The following is a 17882-nucleotide window of genomic DNA, read 5'->3' on the forward strand; positions in this document are numbered from 1 at the left end:
ATGCTTATAAGATCTGTATTAGAGAAATCATGCTCATTTTAAAAATTGAAAGGGAGTCAATTTGAATCACCTATCTGTTGTTGATTTAGATTTGTGGCAATGGACCCTATGGCCATAAGAATGTACATTGTAAAATATATAAATGATTACAGTAGTCCCTATAAACAAAGGTTAACAATATTCTTATGATATAGTTTTATTTGTAAAGAAGATCGAGTAAGACTGTTGGGCATCTTTGGATGTAATGTAATCCAAGGATAATTGTGATATGAATCTAAATTGGTATTTCTTTGATATGCAATTGTGTGCTATTTGTGTTTGATTTAAGTTTCTCACAGGCAACATGTGCTAGATGGGAAGGGCCTGCCAATCCAACCACATTTCCCTTTGTATTATATCCCGTGTGAGGCATTTACAGTGTGGATTGTTTCTCGATTGAGTTATTTGATGAATTAAGTGTTTATATTTCTTTGTACTCAGATCTATTGTGGATGTCACAAATGATTAACTAGAATTTGTGTGGTTGGTATGTTATTTGACACAATGTGCAACAAGTTCACAGAGTTTAGAATTTCCATAACTAAAGTTAACCCTCCAACCATGAAAAAACCTTGGCTCATTAGTTTCCCTAGAAGAAAAATTGCGTGTTAGCTTTATGGTTATTCACAATTCGATTTTATACTTCCTTGCTTTGCCCCAAACTTGGATTTATGCTTGCAGAAGTGGAATTGATTACTAAAGGATAGCATTGATAGAATACAACCTTTTGTGGTTATAGGAACTCACCAATCTTTAGGTGTGAAAGACTATGATTTGATTAGGAAGGGCCTTGTATCTCGGCTCAGTGGTCCCTCTAGTTTATTTAGGGTTTACTCTTTTGATTGCTTTCTTCATGCTCAGGGGAAGGTGTTAGGGCACATTTCAACTCTACATAGGCCACCAAATATTTTCCTTAAAGAAATTTCATGCAGGATGTGGCTTAGAGACTAGGGGTTTTACCATAAACACCTTGAAGAGAAGATACTTTGTAGAATTTTCCTTTGAATGTAGTGCTCTTTGCTAGCTTTGTTGAGTAGGTGAAAATTCCCTGACTTCATGCTAGTAAGCTGATTGATCTACATTATTTTTTGTAGCATAAGCTCCTCAATGTCTTAAACTTTGCACATACAATGATGCAGTGCCTCAAACTCTATGCTCCCATATTGACAAAGTAATGTTTTGAATTTGAGTTAATTAAATTTAACCAACACCCTTTGTGCAACAATTTGATTACTAAAGTCTATGGAGGTGTACATACTGTCCCTACCTTTTGATTTGAACCTGTGACCTCTTACAAGGGAAAACATGTTCTTAACCATTAGGTCCACTCAAGCTAAAATTTAATAACTAAGTTTAATAATCAATACCTCTATTCACTATACTAGTGTACATGTCTAAAGTATGTATGTGTAGTTGCCTTATAGATAATTTGCACATATTAATGAAAAATAATCACTACCTTTAATGCATGATTTTTATATGTTCACATCAAATAATGTAGGGCGATAAATCAAGTAAATGCATCATTTAGTAATCTTCAATAAAAAAATTACAATAATCACCAATCATTGATCAACACACAAAAAAATATGAAAAATGCATCAAAACAAATGTTCTAAACACAATAGGAACCAAGTAGAAAAACAAGAATGACACATCTAATCCCCAAGAAGTATTTTCAACTAACATTGAATCATCCTTCCTCCCAAACCTACTTCAATGTTCCATATCTTAGCATTCTTTTGTTGAACTAAGCTAGATTGTGAACTATATTGACCTAATTCCAAATAGAATCCACAAGTAGAAGCGTCAACTATATGACCAAGCTTCCTCAATAGGTAATTGGAAGTGGCCATCACATGTTTAAGGGAGCATGGTTAACACAACCTTCCCCTTTTGAAGACTTCAGGTTTCAAAGGATAAATGGTCAAAAATACCTTCACCTCTTCTCTTAAAATTAAGGCTAATAAGATACTTTGTAGGTAATATCCCCACCCTTTCTAATATAACTAAAGTCAACACCCTATATAGAGTGATATTGTGCAATTACTATTCTTAAAGTCATGTTATCAAACAAGCAATCTAAACAAGTTGTACATCCTATAAAAACCACATTTACTACATATAATAATAATAGTTAAAATCATATATTAAATCACAAGTAAAACTTATAATATACATTATCTTCTTCATATTTACAACATCCACATTACATTAACACTACAATTATGTGACTATTTCAAAAATCATTCTCCTAAATTTACTTGTTTCATAGATTATTACAAGAAGGGTAGCTTACCCATGCTTATATTCATTCAAATGGGGTCAAATGCTTACCCATGCTTATATTCATTCAAATACATTACAAGTTTTATATGTAAATCTATATTTATATCAATGTTCAGTTGAAAAAAGTAAGTTTATTTACAATATATTTTGCATTTATTATATATTCGCAACATAATTTTATGTTTAAACCAATCAAATATACAATAACTTGGTAAGATGAATAAGATCGAAACTCAAAATATATAACGATTTATTAAGATAAATAAAATCAAAACTCTAACCATGTAACGCCAAAATATTAAAGGTTATACAAACAATTTATTCTCCAATTTTTTGAAACAAAGTACCATGAAATCACCGCTGTTTTATCACCACTTATGTGCACACATTGGACATTTTGCTGGAGACCCTAAGCGGCTAGAAAATCCAATTCCCGTGGACGCCATGAATTATTAATTAACCAACCTCTAATAAAATAATTTCAATCTCCTAACCCCCCTGTCTGAGAAGGTTGAATAAACCACCACATTGTAATTGTGGTGAGGATCTTTCTTTATAATTAAAGAGAGATAATTACATACTAATTTCATATCAATTAGCAGATAAATTTACATAATTTACTCCTAGAATTAAGGGACAGTGCTGTCATGAATGTCAGGCCTTAATTTCTGTATGGCAGGCCTTTGATGACGGCAAATTATCCTCAACACCCCCCCGCAAGCTGAGCGTCGGATTGGAATGAACGTGAAGCTTGGATCGGAAAAATTCAAAAAGGGGTCGAGGAACACTTTTTGTGAAGATGTCAGCAACCTGTAGATGAGAGGGCACATATTGCGTGTGAAGTTTGCCAGCGACAACAAGTTCGCGAAGAAAATGATAGTCTAATGCAACATGCTTGGCTCGCTTGTGAGAAACTGGATTGGAGCTCAAAAAAATAGCACTCTTGTTGTCGCATAAGAGAAGAGGCCGTTGTGGAATGAGAACTTGGAGGTCATGAAGGAGATGCGTAAGCCAAATAAGTTCGGCAGCAGTGTTTGCAAGAGCACGATATTCAGATTCACAACTGGAACGAGATACAGTAGGTTGCTTCTTAGCACTCCAAGAGACCAAATTGTCACCAAGATAAATAGAGTAGCCAGAGGTAGAGCGACGAGTCTCTAGACAGCCTGCCCAGTGAGCATCAGAGTAAGCAACTATAGCACCAGGAGTAGCATATGAGCGAAAAGTAAGGCCAAAATGGAGGGTGCCCTTGACATAGCGAAGAATACGCTTAATAGCAAGAAAGTGATCTTCAGTTGGAGCATGCAAAAATTGACTAACAGAGTTGACAGCATGAGCAATGTCTGGGCGCGTGATGGTCAAGTATTGTAGTGCTCCAACGAGAGACCTGTAAAGAGTGAGATCAGAAAATAGAGGGCCATCAGCAGACAAGTGTTGGGAGACAACCATGGGAGTATGGATAGGTTTACTGTCAAGTAACTGAGCGCGAGTAAGAATATCCCGTGCATATTTCAGCTGACTGAGAAAGAGACCATCTGCAGTTGGCAAAGCTTCAAGGCCAAGAAAGTAACTGAGAGGACCCAAATCTTTAGTGGCAAACACAGAATTGAGTTTACAAATAACACTGTCAAGAAGAGAGGTGTTGTTGCCAGTAACAATAATGTCATCAACATAAAGAAGCAAATAGATAATGTCAGATTGCTTATGAAAGACAAATAGAGAAGGGTCAGCGCGGCTGCAATAGAAACCAAGTTGAATAAGAAAAGAGCTAAAGCATTGGAACCAGGCACGAGGAGCTTGCTTGAGACCATAGAGAGCTTTCTTTAACAGACATACATGATTAGGAAAGCGAGGATCAATGTACCCAGGCGGCTGTTCCATATAAACATTTTCAGTGAGAGTGCCATTAAGGAACGCATTCTTGACGTCAAGTTGACGAATAGGCCACTTGTTGGTAATAGCAAGAGAAAGCACAACACGGACAGTAGTGGCCTTGATAACAGGACTAAAGGTGTCGGTGTAATCAAGACCAGGTACCTAGGTATATCCTTTGGCAACAAGGCGAGCTTTGAATCGCTCAATGGATCCATCAGGAAGGTATTTGGTCCGAAACTCCCATTTGGAGCCCACAATATTGGTGTTTGCAGGTCCAGGAACCAAAATCCAGGTGCGATTATTGTGCAGAGCGTGAACTTCTTCATCCATGGCAGCAAGCCAGGCAGGATTCTTAGTAGCAGATTTGAATCCTTTAGGTTCAGTGGAGAAAAGAATAGCAGAAAGAAGTCCAGATGAGCCCAAGACACCAAGGTTTGCTGGATGACGAGTTTTGAAAATACCAGCTTTAGCTCGTGTGATCATAGGGTGATCTTTAATTATAAATAAAGGTCTCCTTTGGAAGAGTCAACTTCTTCCTCTTCTTGAGAGTCAGAATTTGTTGGGTTATGTCGATGGCACCATCGTACTGCCCCCTCAGTTTAATCCTGCTACTTCTTAGACACCCAATGACAAGCACCTAGAGTGGAAATCTGCAGATCAACGTCTTCTCTGCCTTCTTCGTTCCTCCCTCACCGAGGAAGCCCTGGCAGAGGTTGTTGGCCTCTCTACTGCACGTGAGGTTTGGCTTGCTCTGGAGAACACCTTCAACCACCGTTCGAAGGCCCGCGAAATCCATCTCAAGGACGAACTTCAGCTGATGAAACGCGGCACCAAATCTGTTGCCGACTATGCTCGTGCGTTCAAAGCCCTCTGTGATCACCTTCATGCAATTGGTCGGCCCGTTGATGGCACTGATAAGGTGAATTGGTTTCTCCGCGGCCTCGGCACTGATTTCTCCAGCGTCTCCACTGCGCAGATGACGCTCACACCTCTTCCCAGCTTTGTCGACCTAGTTTCCAAAGCTGAGAGCTTTGAGATTTTCCAAAAGTCACTCGAGCCCACTGCTCCTCCTGCTGCCACGTTCACAGCTGCCAGTCGTGGTCCTGAACGGTCAACCCAGCGCAGCTCCTTCCGCAACTTCCGTGGCCAAACCCCTGCAAATCGTGGTCGTGGTAACTCTGCAAATCATGGTCGTCATTCCTCTGGTCCAGGACGTCGCCCTCCCCGCTGCCAAATCTGCCGCCTTGATGGCCATTATGCTGGTCGCTGCAATCAGAGGTATGTTCGCAGTGAGTCAACTGCTCATCTTGCCGAAGCCTTCACCAGTTCCTGTTCTCTCAATGATGCAGCGGTCTCTGATTGGTTCTTGGACACTGGAGCTTCAGCCCATATGTCTAATGACCCATCTCACTTGGACCAGTCCACTCAGTACAATGGTAAGGATTCTGTAATTGTGGGAAATGGTGCCTCCTTACCCATCACACATACTGGTACCCTCTCTCCTGCTCCAAATATTCATTTATTAGATGTCTTGGTTGTTCCCCATCTCACCAAAAATCTTCTCTCAATTAGTAAATTAACCTCTGATTTTCCCTTATCTGTTACTTTTACTAATAATCGTTTCTCTATTCATAATCTTCAAACGGGAAAGGTGGTAGCAACCGGTAAGAGAGATGGCGGCCTATATGTGCTGGAGCTTAGCAACTCTGCTTTCTTTTCTGTCCTTAAAAATAAATCTTTACATGCTTCCTATGATTTATGGCATGCTCGCCTTGGACATGTAAATCACTCTGTTATTTCGCATTTAAATAAACAAGGACATCTTTATCTTACGTCTTCATCACCCTCTCCCACATTGTGCAGTACCTGTCAACTTGCGAAAAATCATCGCTTGCCTTATTCACGTAATGAACATAGGTCGTCTCATGTATTAGATCTTATTCATTGCGACTTATGGGGCCCTTCCCCCATCAAATCCAATTTGGGGTTTGTCTATTATGTTATTTTCATTGATGATTATTCATGATTCACTTGGCTTTATCCTTTAAAATTCAAATCTGACTTTTATAATGTTTTCACTCAATTTCAAAAATTTGTGGAAACTCAATATTCTGCTCGCATTAAAATTTTTCAAAGTGATGGCGGAGGTGAATTCACTAGCACTAGCTTTCAAACTCATCTTCGTACAGCCGGCATTCACCATCAGCTTTCCTGTCCCTATACACCCGCCCAAAATGGTCGTGCTGAACGCAAACACTGCGACGTAACCGAGACTGGCCTAGCCCTTCTTTTTCACTCTCACCTTTCTCCTCGCTTCTGGGTTGACGCTTTTAGCACTGCAGCTTACATCATCAATCGGTTGCCAACACCGCTTCTTGGAGGTAAGTCACCGTTTGAACTTTTATATGGTTCTTCTCCAAATTATGAAAATTTCCATCCCTTTGGTTGTCATGTTTATCCTTGTTTACGTGCTTATATGCCTAACAAATTTTCCCCACGCAGCATTCCGTGCATTTTTTTGGGTTATAGTCCCTCTTATAAAGGGTTTCGTTGCCTTGACCCCGTCACCTCTCGGCTCTATATCACCCGACACGCTCAATTTGATGAAAATCATTTCCCTTTCATCGATACCTCTCATGCTCAGCCCCTTTCTTCTCTACAATTTTCCCACTTTCTGGAACCTCGTATTTTACATACTGACCCTCCTTCGTCATCCCCTGCACCACATTCTCCGCATATTACTCAATCCGAATTTAACCCATGTGCTATCTGTACTGATCCAGTGGAAGAACCCTTGCAGGCTACTGATTCCTTTGCAGGTCCCTCTTCATCAGCACCAGCTTCTAGTCCACCTCCCACTGAGGCACGAACCGCTCCTCATGTTCCTGCGCCAACAATTTCTCTAGGCTCTCACCCTATGATCACACGAGCTAAAGCTGGTATTTTCAAAACTCGTCATCCAGCAAACCTTGGTGTCTTGGGCTCATCTGGACTTCTTTCTGCTCTTCTTGCCTCCACTGAACCTAAAGGATTCAAATCTGCTGCTAAGAATCCTGCCTGGCTTGCTGCCATGGATGAAGAAGTTCACGCTCTGCACAATAATCACACCTGGATTTTGGTTCCTTGACCTGCAAACACCAATATTGTGGGCTCCAAATGGGTGTTCCAGACCAAATACCTTCCTGATGGATCCATTGAGCGATTCAAAGCTCGCCTTGTTGCCAAAGGATATACCCAGGTACCTGGTCTTGATTACACCGACACCTTTAGTCCTGTTATCAAGGCCACTACTGTCCGTGTTGTGCTTTCTCTTGCAATTACCAACAAGTGGCCTATTCATCAACTTGACGTCAAGAATGTGTTCCTCAATGGAACTCTCACTGAAAATGTTTATATGGAACAGCCGCCTGGGTACATTGATCCTCGCTTTCCTAATCATGTCTGTCTGTTAAAGAAAGCTCTCTATGGTCTCAAGCAAGCTCCTCGTGCCTGGTTCCAGCGCTTCAGCTCTTTTCTTATTCAACTTGGTTTCTATTGCAGCCGCGCTGACCCTTCTCTATTTGTCTTTCATAAGCAATCTGACATTATCTATTTGCTTCTTTATGTTGATGACATTATTGTTACTGGCAACAACACCTCTCTTCTTGACAACTTTATTTGTAAACTCAATTCTTTGTTCGCCACTAAAGATTTGGGTCCTCTCAGTTACTTTCTTGGCCTTGAAGCTTCGCCAACTGCAGATGGTCTCTTTCTCAGTCAGCTGAAATATGCACGGGATATTCTTACTCGTGCTCAGTTACTTGACAGTAAACCTGTCCATACTCCCATGGTTGTCTCCCAACACTTGTCTGCTAACGGCCTCTTCTCTTATGCGACAACAAGAGTGCTATTTTTTTTAGCTCCAATCTAGTTTCTCACAAGCGAGCCAAGCATGTCGCATTGGACTATCATTTTCTTCGCGGACTTGTTGTCGCTAGCAAACTTCACACGCAATATGTGCCCTCTCATCTACAGGTTGCTGACATCTTCACAAAAAGTGTTCCTCGACCCCTTTTTGAATTTTTCTGATCCAAGTTTCACGTTCATTCCAATCCGACGCTCAGCTTGCGGGGGGGTGTTGAGGATAATTTGTCATCATCAAAGGCCTGCCATACAAAAATTAAGGCCTGACATTCATGACAGCACTGTCCCTTAATTCTAGGAGTAAATTATGTAAATTTCTCTGCTAATTGATATGAAATTAGTATGTAATTATCTGCGTGGGGAAAATTATGAAAATTTCCATCCGTTGTGTAAATTATGAAAATTTCCATCCCTTTGGTTGTCGTGTTTATCCTTGTTTACGTGCTTATATGCCTAACAAATTTTCCCCACGCAGCATTCCCTGAAGAGATGGAAATCCTTCAAATCTACCTTATATATTTGTATTCACAATCAACCCTAAAGGGACCTATGTAGCTTCTAATTCAATAATGACGTTACTCTCACTATTTTTAAGAAACGCTGGTTGTGTTGGATTTAGTAATGTTACAGGAGAGGTTGGACGGATGCCTGAATCAGCTTGCGTGCATAGAAGAGCAACCTCAATGCATCTTACGACTTCCTCCTGCTGCCATGTTTCCATTACTGTGGAATCAATCATATTCAGAAGACACCCTTGCTTCTGTAATCTCCATGCCTGCATCCCATCCAAGGTAAATCATCTTTATTCTGATTTATCGCAACCCACTGTTATTCATACCAAAAAATTCATGAATTGAAGTCTTACCCATTCTGATAGGCTTTGCATTTCTGGGGAAACAATTATATCACTGTTGACACCTAATCCGAAACGGATGGGTGAACTGGACAGTCATCTAGAAGATGAACTGATCCATCATATGTATGTATATAAATAATATGTTAGCTAATGAATAAGATCATCAGTTCTTTTCTCCCGCTCATCCTGGAGTTACCCTGGCCTGACATGGTATCAGAGCACAGGTCCCAGAAATAGCTGTAACTCCTGCTGTCCTGAGAGCTGCTCATACCTGAGCGCTGCCTCTGTCATGCGTTTCATTCTCTGCCCTGAGCACTGCCAACGCATCTGCCCATAATGTTCTCTGGCGCACCAGCGCTGCCTCTATCCTGACACTGCGCCCTCTGCCCTGCTGAATGTGCAATACACCTGAGCGTTGATGCGTTTTTTTTTGAATGCATAGAAGCGTTGTTATACTTTTTGCTGCCTCTCTACACATGAATACATGGTATCAATGTTGAAAAATTTGCCAGCACTATTTCAAAAAGTTAGAGATGTTGCCGTTGTGATGGAGGAACGGGGCACTAAAAGGAAATTCGTTGTTGGAGTCACCATTCTTTGTCCAACTCATTGTGATGTTTTTGGCTGCTTAAGAGTTTGAAGCTGTCTCTAAAAAGCATATGCCATAGCCGCTTTTCATCTCTCGCCCAAACTGCCAGTTCTCCCATAGCCCGACAGAACTGCATATCAATCGTTGTGACGAATCCGGAGGCCTATCTTTGGGCATAATGGTGAAGCGCTCCATCGCATATTGACATCCCAGATCTTGTGGAATGAAATGCAGCCCACTGAATGCGGTTTGAAGAAGGAATTCAGAGATATGCTACCTACAGTGGTCTTCAATGAAAACGTTTTAATAGAAGACACACACGCCTGGTGAGAAGACTCTCCCCTCATGTCAAGGTTTCTGATGGCGGGCAAATGGAACGGCCCCGGGAGTAGCTCTTGTTTCTGGTAGGACGAAGAAGACCCATAGCCTCCATGCCCATTTCAATGTAGCAGAGCTACGGTGAGTTTCACGCAAATATGGATGCAATTAGGATGTTGCCACCCAGATCCCAATTCATTCGTCAGTCTCTTATTCACAATACAAAAAAAAACTACTCTACGCTATAACGTAAACAATTGCATGTGATTGTGTGGAAGGTGCTTTCACCAGTTTGAAATTACCGTTTGGGGATATGCAGCCATAAATCCCATACCAGGTTCTGTGTGAGCTATTTTTATAGGCGTAAATTTCCAGTTTTGACTCGAAACGATGAAGTGATGTGTTTATGTAGCAGCATATATTCATTTAAATTCCATACCATTCATTTAATGTGTAATACGATGGGGTAGCTGTGAGTACATCGTAGTAAGTCCTGGTATGAAAAGTATTATGGAGAATTGATTTCATATACGCTGGGCGGTGCTGAATATGTATATGTGCACTAACGCTGTAGTTACATTGACCAGGGTTTGAGTTATGGACGCCATTTAAATAAGTTTTGAATGGTTTTTTTTGGACACTGTTTGAATATTTTGTGGAGGATATTTTATAAAATTTTGGAGACATTTGAAGAAAACTTAGTGCATAAAGAATCTGTTGCCCTTTTGAGTATAGTTTCACTGTACATCAGTAGAAGTTCTTTTTATCAGCAAAATTATTTTTCTATCAGCAAAAATAATTTTTGTTACAGTATGCATTCAAAAGAAAGAGAAAGATATTTCAGAGGCAGGGGGGGCAGACATTCTCAAGCAGAAAAGGCAGACTTACATTGCATTCGCTGCAAACGAAATGGATCTCATGATGCTTCTACATGCAAGCTACCATGGGAAAAGATTGAGCAGAGAAGAAATCAGCAGAAAGGTAAAACTGATGACATAGACAAAGGTAAAGCACCTGAATCCGCTCACTATATTGAGGCACAATGTAACATTGGAGTAAATGAAGATCTGTTTAATGCTTCACTTACTTCTTCGAAAAATGACTGGTTGCTTGATTCAGGAGCAACCTATCATATGACTCATAGGAAAGATTTTTTTTTGAAGATTTCACTGATAATGTTGATGGAGCAGTATACTTTGCAGATCAGTCAAAAATCAAGCCATCAGGGCTTGGCACAATCAAGCTTAAACTGCCTGGTCTTCCAGACTTTCTTCTGGATCATGTTCTATATCTCCCACAGCTCAAGAGAAACTTGTTGTCCCTGGTCCACATCCGCCAGCAAGGTCACTCCATTCATATGTTTGATGGAAAGCTTGAGGTAAGAAAGGTATCTGACCATTCACTTGTCATGAGGGGTATAGAAGAAGAAAGACTTCTTAAACTGCAAGGAACCTCTGCTCATGCACAACATTTTTCATATATTTCTCATCATGAAGAAGGTACACTTCCATCAAGTTTATTAATGCATGATAGATTTGGACATTTAAACTATGACAGTCTTCGCTTATTAAAGAAAAATGGTGTTGCTGGTTTGCCTACAATTCCTAGAAAACATAAGCAATGTGATGCTTGCATTCTAGGAAAGCATAGCAAACAGTCTTTTCATGATTCACATTCAAGAGCACATAGGAAACTCGAACTCATTCATTCAGATTTATGTGGTCCAATGCCTGTTTCTTCTGCAAATGGAAATAAGTATATCATGACATTTATTGATGATTACACCAGAATGTGTTGGGTTTATTTATTGAAGAACAAATCTGATGCTTTTCAAATATTCAAGAATTTTCATAAGTGGATTGAAAATGATGCACAATCTCATATTGGGTCTATTCGCACTGATAATGGAAAAGAATATACATCAAATGAATTTGAACACTATCTTCGCCAACATGGGATTAAACATCAAACAACTGTGCCTTATAATCCTCAACAGAATGGTGTAGCTGAAAGAATGAACAGAACAATTTTGAATATGGTACGATCCATGCTTTTCTTCAAAAATGTAAAGACAATGTTTTGGGCTGATGCTGTTCTATGTGCTGCATATATAAAGAATAGATGTCCATCTAGTGCTATAAGAAACAAGACTCCTTATGAATTGTGGTATGGACATGTTCCTTTGGTAAAACATCTCAAGATATTTGGTTCCACCTGTTATGCTTTAATACCAAAGGTACATAGAAACAAACTTGGTGCTAGAAGTCGTAAGTGTATCTTCCTAGGGTATTCAAACACATCTAAAGCATACCGCCTCTATGATGAAGTAAATAAAAAGTTTGTTTTATCTAGAGATGTCATTTTTCTTGAATCATCCAAATCTGACAGTGTTGTTGAGCGGCAACTTGATCGCTTGGATAGATTCACAAAACCAAAATCATTCCAAGAGTTTGATAATCAGATTCCACATCTTGAAGGGGGCATTCCTATACTAGATCAACATGTGGAATCTTCTTCTGAAGAACAATCTCCCCTGCATGACACTCCAACAACGGATGATGCTTTAAGTGATGTAATTGATAGAATTAGGAGACTCAATCTTGATTCAGACCCAACTCAATCAACAGAGCAGCCTGGACCATCTCAGAAAGGTCCCCCAAAATGGTTGACAAAGACACTTGAAAGTGTTCATCCTGATGAAATTGGAAAAACAGGAACTAGAAATACAAACCGACAAGATGGAGGTGATGTAGATAACTCTAATTCACCTGTTGATATGGATGTTACTTATGATTTTGAATTGAACTTGTCTACATATTTTGAACCAACTTCCTTCAAAGAAGCTGCTTCTCATGATGAATGGAAAGAAGTGATGCAGAAGGAGTATGATGCCCTCATAAAGAATGGCACTTGGAAGCTGGTTGATCCTCCATTTGGAACCAAACCAATTGGCTGCAAGTGGGTCTACAAGAACAAGTACAAAGCTGATGGCTCACTTGACAAGCACAAAGCTAGGCTTGTGGCAAAAGGTTTTGCACAGAAGGAAGGGGTCGATTATGAGGAAACTTTTGCTCCCACAGCAAAATGGGCCACCATCCGGACACTCTTTGCACTAGCTGCTCAGAACGATTGGAAAGTCCATCAAATGGATGTAAAAACTGCATTCTTGAATGGAGATCTAAAAGAGAATGTTTTTATGTCCCAGCCTGAAGGATTTGCTGTGAAAGGACATGAACATAAAGTATGCAAACTTGTGAAGTCCTTGTATGGCCTCAAACAAGCACCACGAGCCTGGTATGAAAAACTAACTGAGCATCTTCTGAAACTCAACTTCAATCACTTTGATCTTGATGATGCAACTTTATTTGTCAAGAAAGTTGGCAAAACAATTGTATATCTTGTGGTATATGTAGATGATCTTTTAATGACAGGGAACAATGAAAGCTATATTGCATCCATAAAGAAAGAATTAGGAAAATTTTTTGAAATGACTGATTTGGGCTATGTTCATTACTATCTTGGCATTGAAGTAACCCAACATCCAAAGTCCATATTTCTTTCTCAAAAGAAATACATTGGAGATTTGTTAAACAGATTTGGCATGACAGAGTGCAATCCCCTTTCTACTCCAATGGAACAAAACTTGAAGCTCACATCTATTGAAGGAAAGGAATTTGAGGATGCTACAAAGTATAGACAGTTTGTAGGAAGTCTCATCTACCTCACTACTACCAGACCAGACATTTCATTTGCTGTTGGAATCCTCTCCAGGTTTATGCAAAAGCCTTGTGAGGGACATTGGTCTGCTGCAAAAAGAGTTCTAAGGTACTTGAAGGGAACTCAAGACCTTGGAATCAAGTATACACAGGTGGACGACTTCAACTTGATTGGATACTCTGATTCAGACTTCGATGGAGACAAAGAAACTGGGGTATCTACTTCAGGATATGCTATGAGTCTTGGATCAGGAGCTGTCTCCTGGAGATCACGCAAACAATCAGTACCAGCAGATTCCACAACAGAAGCAGAATATGTGGCAACAGCTGAAGCAACGAAAGAAATTGTGTGGCTCAGGAAAATTCTTGAAGATTTGCAGGTAAAACAAATACAATCAACTCCACTCATAATTGATAACACATCTGCAATAAAGTTGGCCAAGAACCCAAAGTTCCATGATCGTACTAAGCACATCAATACTAAATATCATCTAATCCGACATCATGTTGAAGCCAAAACAATCCATCTCCGTCATTGTTCCACAAACGAGCAAATTGTAGACATCTTCACCAAAGCGCTTGGAAGAGAAAAGCTTGAAAGATTCAGAATGATGCTTGGACTCACCAACATCCCTTCAGATTAAGGGGGGGAATGTTGACACCTAATCCGAAACGGATGGGTGAACTGGACAGTCATCTAGAAGATGAACTGATCCATCATATGTATGTATATAAATAATATGTTAGCTAATGAATAAGATCATCAGTTCTTTTCTCCCGCTCATCCTGGAGTTACCCTGGCCTGACACAGTCACAATCTCGAGGACTAATACTCCAAAACTATAGACATCAGCTTTCAAGGACAGTTGCCCTCGCATTGCATACTCTGGCGCCATGTAACCGCTACATACTCCAATCAGAAACTCTTCAAATAAGTTGGGGGTGATTGTGGCACATGATTGCATAAATGTTAAGCTGTTTAACAAATTGATTAATTTCAAATAAATTGCATAGAGAAGGGTAAAGGGAATTATTCTCACTATGTCCCTGCAACTCTTGTTTGGATGTGAGTCTCGTCTTCAGGAAAGAGTCTTGCTAACCCAAAGTCTGCAATTTTAGGATTCAACCTTTCATCAAGCAAAATGTTGTTTGCTTTAATGTCTCTATGAATTATTAGCAACTGTGAATCCTGATGAAGATAAAGAAGACCACGAGCTATTCCCATTATGATGTTATAGCGTTTTTGCCAATCAAGATGTCTCTTCTTCTCTGGATCTGTATTTGTATTCAAAGAATATTAATTTTCAAAACCTTTTACATAATCAATCTCATTAATTTATGAAAAATTGATCATCTTTCCCTCGTACAGGAAAAAAAAATTCAAAATGACATACCAAACAGGAAGGTGTCAAGACTCTTGTTTCGCAAATACTCATAAACAAGCAACCTTTCGGGACCCTCGGCACAACATCCGAGCAGCTTTACCAGATTTCGGTGTTAAACATGGGTAACAAGCTTCACTTCATTCATAAACTCTCGTTTGCCCTGTCCAGACCTTACATACAACTTCATCACTGCTATTTCTTTCCGTCTCTCGTTATTCCCTGGAAGAATCAGTCCATCAACAAGCCATGGAAAAATCCCTCTTTCTGTTCCTCTGTCTGAAAGATGATGTAAAGTGATAGCGTTAAACTTGCAAACAATAGTGGGTAGGTAAATACCTTGTATACAGGGCCAAAGCCTCCCTCTCCAAGCTTCATGTTTTCATGAAAATTATCTGTAGCTTCTGTGAGTGCTTCTAAGGCGAAAAGAATTTGCTCATGTTCGATTATTGTCGATTCTGGATCAATAACATGTTTTTCTACATAGAAAAAGAAGACGCAAATAAGAATCTAATTTCATTAGATAACATAAATTTGTATGGGTTGTGTTAAAGAGATGCCTGGTTATAGATTCAATTTTATTTCTAGATTGTAGATTTAGAGAATATTTTGAAAATTATTCTTAAAATCTGCAATCAAGATAAGTTCAGAATAAGATAAACAAGAATAAGGTCAATTATTCTTAAAATCTGCGATAAATTCCGCTGATTCTACCTTCATTCCGCTGACATGTTACTGGGTTCCGTGAAAAGAAAGATTTCAGTATGTTCCTCAAGGCAAACAAACAGACCATTAACGCTACAAAGACGCCTGCCACAATCCCCAGAGAATTTTCTGTAGAGCAAATCATGTAATGCATTGTACTGTTATTTACAGACATTGAAGTTACAATCAATTTGTAAAATCGCCAAAAGCGGGAAAATCATAAAATTAGATGTGGCCAAGAGGGATTACTTGACGTGGTGTGTGAAGCTCCATTCGCCTGAGTCACCTGAGTCATATGGGCAGGAGGGTTTGCCCGGGAGGAGTTAGAGAATGGAAGTGGACTAGTACTATTCCCAGCAGTACTAGTGTCAAAAGAAGGGTATATTTCATATCGAACCCTGCAGCTTCCCGATAGCGCCTCGGCTCCTCCATTCAGAGAGCGACATCCGTGGAGGTCATTTGTTGGTAGTTGAAAGCAAGATCTGCAGTCCTTTCCGGATAAATCTCTCCAACATTGAACTAAACTGTAAACGGTACCACTGGCAGAACATGTAGCTGAGCCTTGAGTTAATCCCTTATTTGCAGAATTGCAGGCCTCATCAGACAGGTTGAAAAGCAGATTTGAAGTACTGGTCTTGAAATTGTATAGATTACTTGTACTAATTTCAATTACCATAACCAGATAAGTCCCATTGGTGTCTAGCTTTGAAAAAAGGCTAAAGTTCTCGTATCGCAGGAAGCAGCTTTCTAACCATACTCGAGCGCCGACGTCTTTTCCACAAAGTTGTATAACACTATCGTTTGCTTCTTGTGAACAGATTGAACAGTCTTGGCTAGATATGTTACCTTGACACTGGAGGAGGCCATATATTCTGTTAGGACTTTTGCCATAGAAAGAAGTGTTGAACCTTGTTTGAGGTGCGTTCTTCATTAGATCACCCATTAACCTATTCAAATCGCTCGAAAAAGTACTTCCATTGGCATAAGTAGAGGCATTACCGCAGGCGTGTGAGCTAATCTGTGATGTAACAGAAGGAAAACTGGCGATGAATAGTAAACCCATGAAATGAAATAGAATGGCTGCCTGTTTGCTAGAATTAGCCAAGTTTGACAATATATACATATTGAACAAGAAGTTCGAACCAGTAGGCTCTGTCAAGGATTCTGATAAATATGGGATTCTGATACCATGCGTGGAATTACATCATTGAAACACAAGAAGCAACGACCGAATCGATGGGGAAGGGAAATCGTCAGATGGACGAGGGTTGAGGGTTGCAAAATCGACACACTGCTTCGAATTACAGCAGAGTATTGTAATTAGAATTGGAATTGAAATGCCGAAAGTCTTCGGCGAAAGAGGATGTAAACATGCGTGGACCATTTGACCTTGTGTACATTCGACTATGGCAAAAGTCATGGAAATTTCCCCGCTGTATAAATTTTTGGAAATATGGATTACAATGGTTAATTAGATCAAAATTAATCTAGATTAGAACTATCAAGTTACAATAGTGATGTTATGTTATCAAGATTAATCTAGATTACAATGATCAAATTACAATAGCCACAGCATGTTATCAAGATTAATCTAGATTACATATCAAGTTACAATAGTGACGGCATGTTATCAAGATTAATCTAGATTACAATTATCAAGCTACAATAGCGCGACAACATCGATTTAATTTTAACAGACTAACAATCTTTGATAATACTTCATACATTTCCACCCTAAACACTATTCAAACACTCTTTTCCTATTTTAAAAACTAAGAAGCTGGATTCCATATCCTTGTGTGGACATTGTTAAAGTCAGCCCACAGCTTTAGAGAAAATCGGTTTTTTATACGTCAGATTATTCACATGGCAAGTATTGGCATTAATGTTTAGGCGAAATGCTCTGTATTTGCATTAATGTTTAGGGGAATTGTCAAAATAAACCAAGTCCACAGTCAGCGAGAAAGGGCCATTGGTTTTCGGAGAAATCAAAATTGACATGCCAACCTCTGGCCGTCCGAACATGTAGCGCTGAAAATTCGTACACGGGTTGGTTGGTGCTAAACGAGACATGCCTTCTCTACTTGTCCTAAGGTTCTTTTCCTTTTTTTCTCTATTGGCACGGCCCATGGGTTTCTTACATGGTCGGTCGATGGTCTGCTACGTGGACCATATAAATTTTCAATCATTATCTTAATAATATATTTTCG

The 17882-nt window shown here is 39.6% G+C and overlaps 1 pseudogene; it reads right to left on the reverse strand.

Moving 5' to 3' along the window:
* Nucleotides 1–8285: 8285 nt before the first annotated feature.
* Nucleotides 8286–16795, reverse strand: LOC149222863 (cysteine-rich receptor-like protein kinase 10; annotated as a pseudogene).
* Between the last annotated feature and the right edge of the window lie 1087 nt (nt 16796–17882).

The sequence above is a fragment of the Pinus tabuliformis genome, chromosome Q, assembly GCF_031772625.1.
Source record: "Pinus tabuliformis cultivar Carrire ecotype Pingquan chromosome Q, CPIR1, whole genome shotgun sequence".
In the NCBI taxonomy this organism is placed as follows: Eukaryota; Viridiplantae; Streptophyta; class Pinopsida; order Pinales; family Pinaceae; genus Pinus; species Pinus tabuliformis.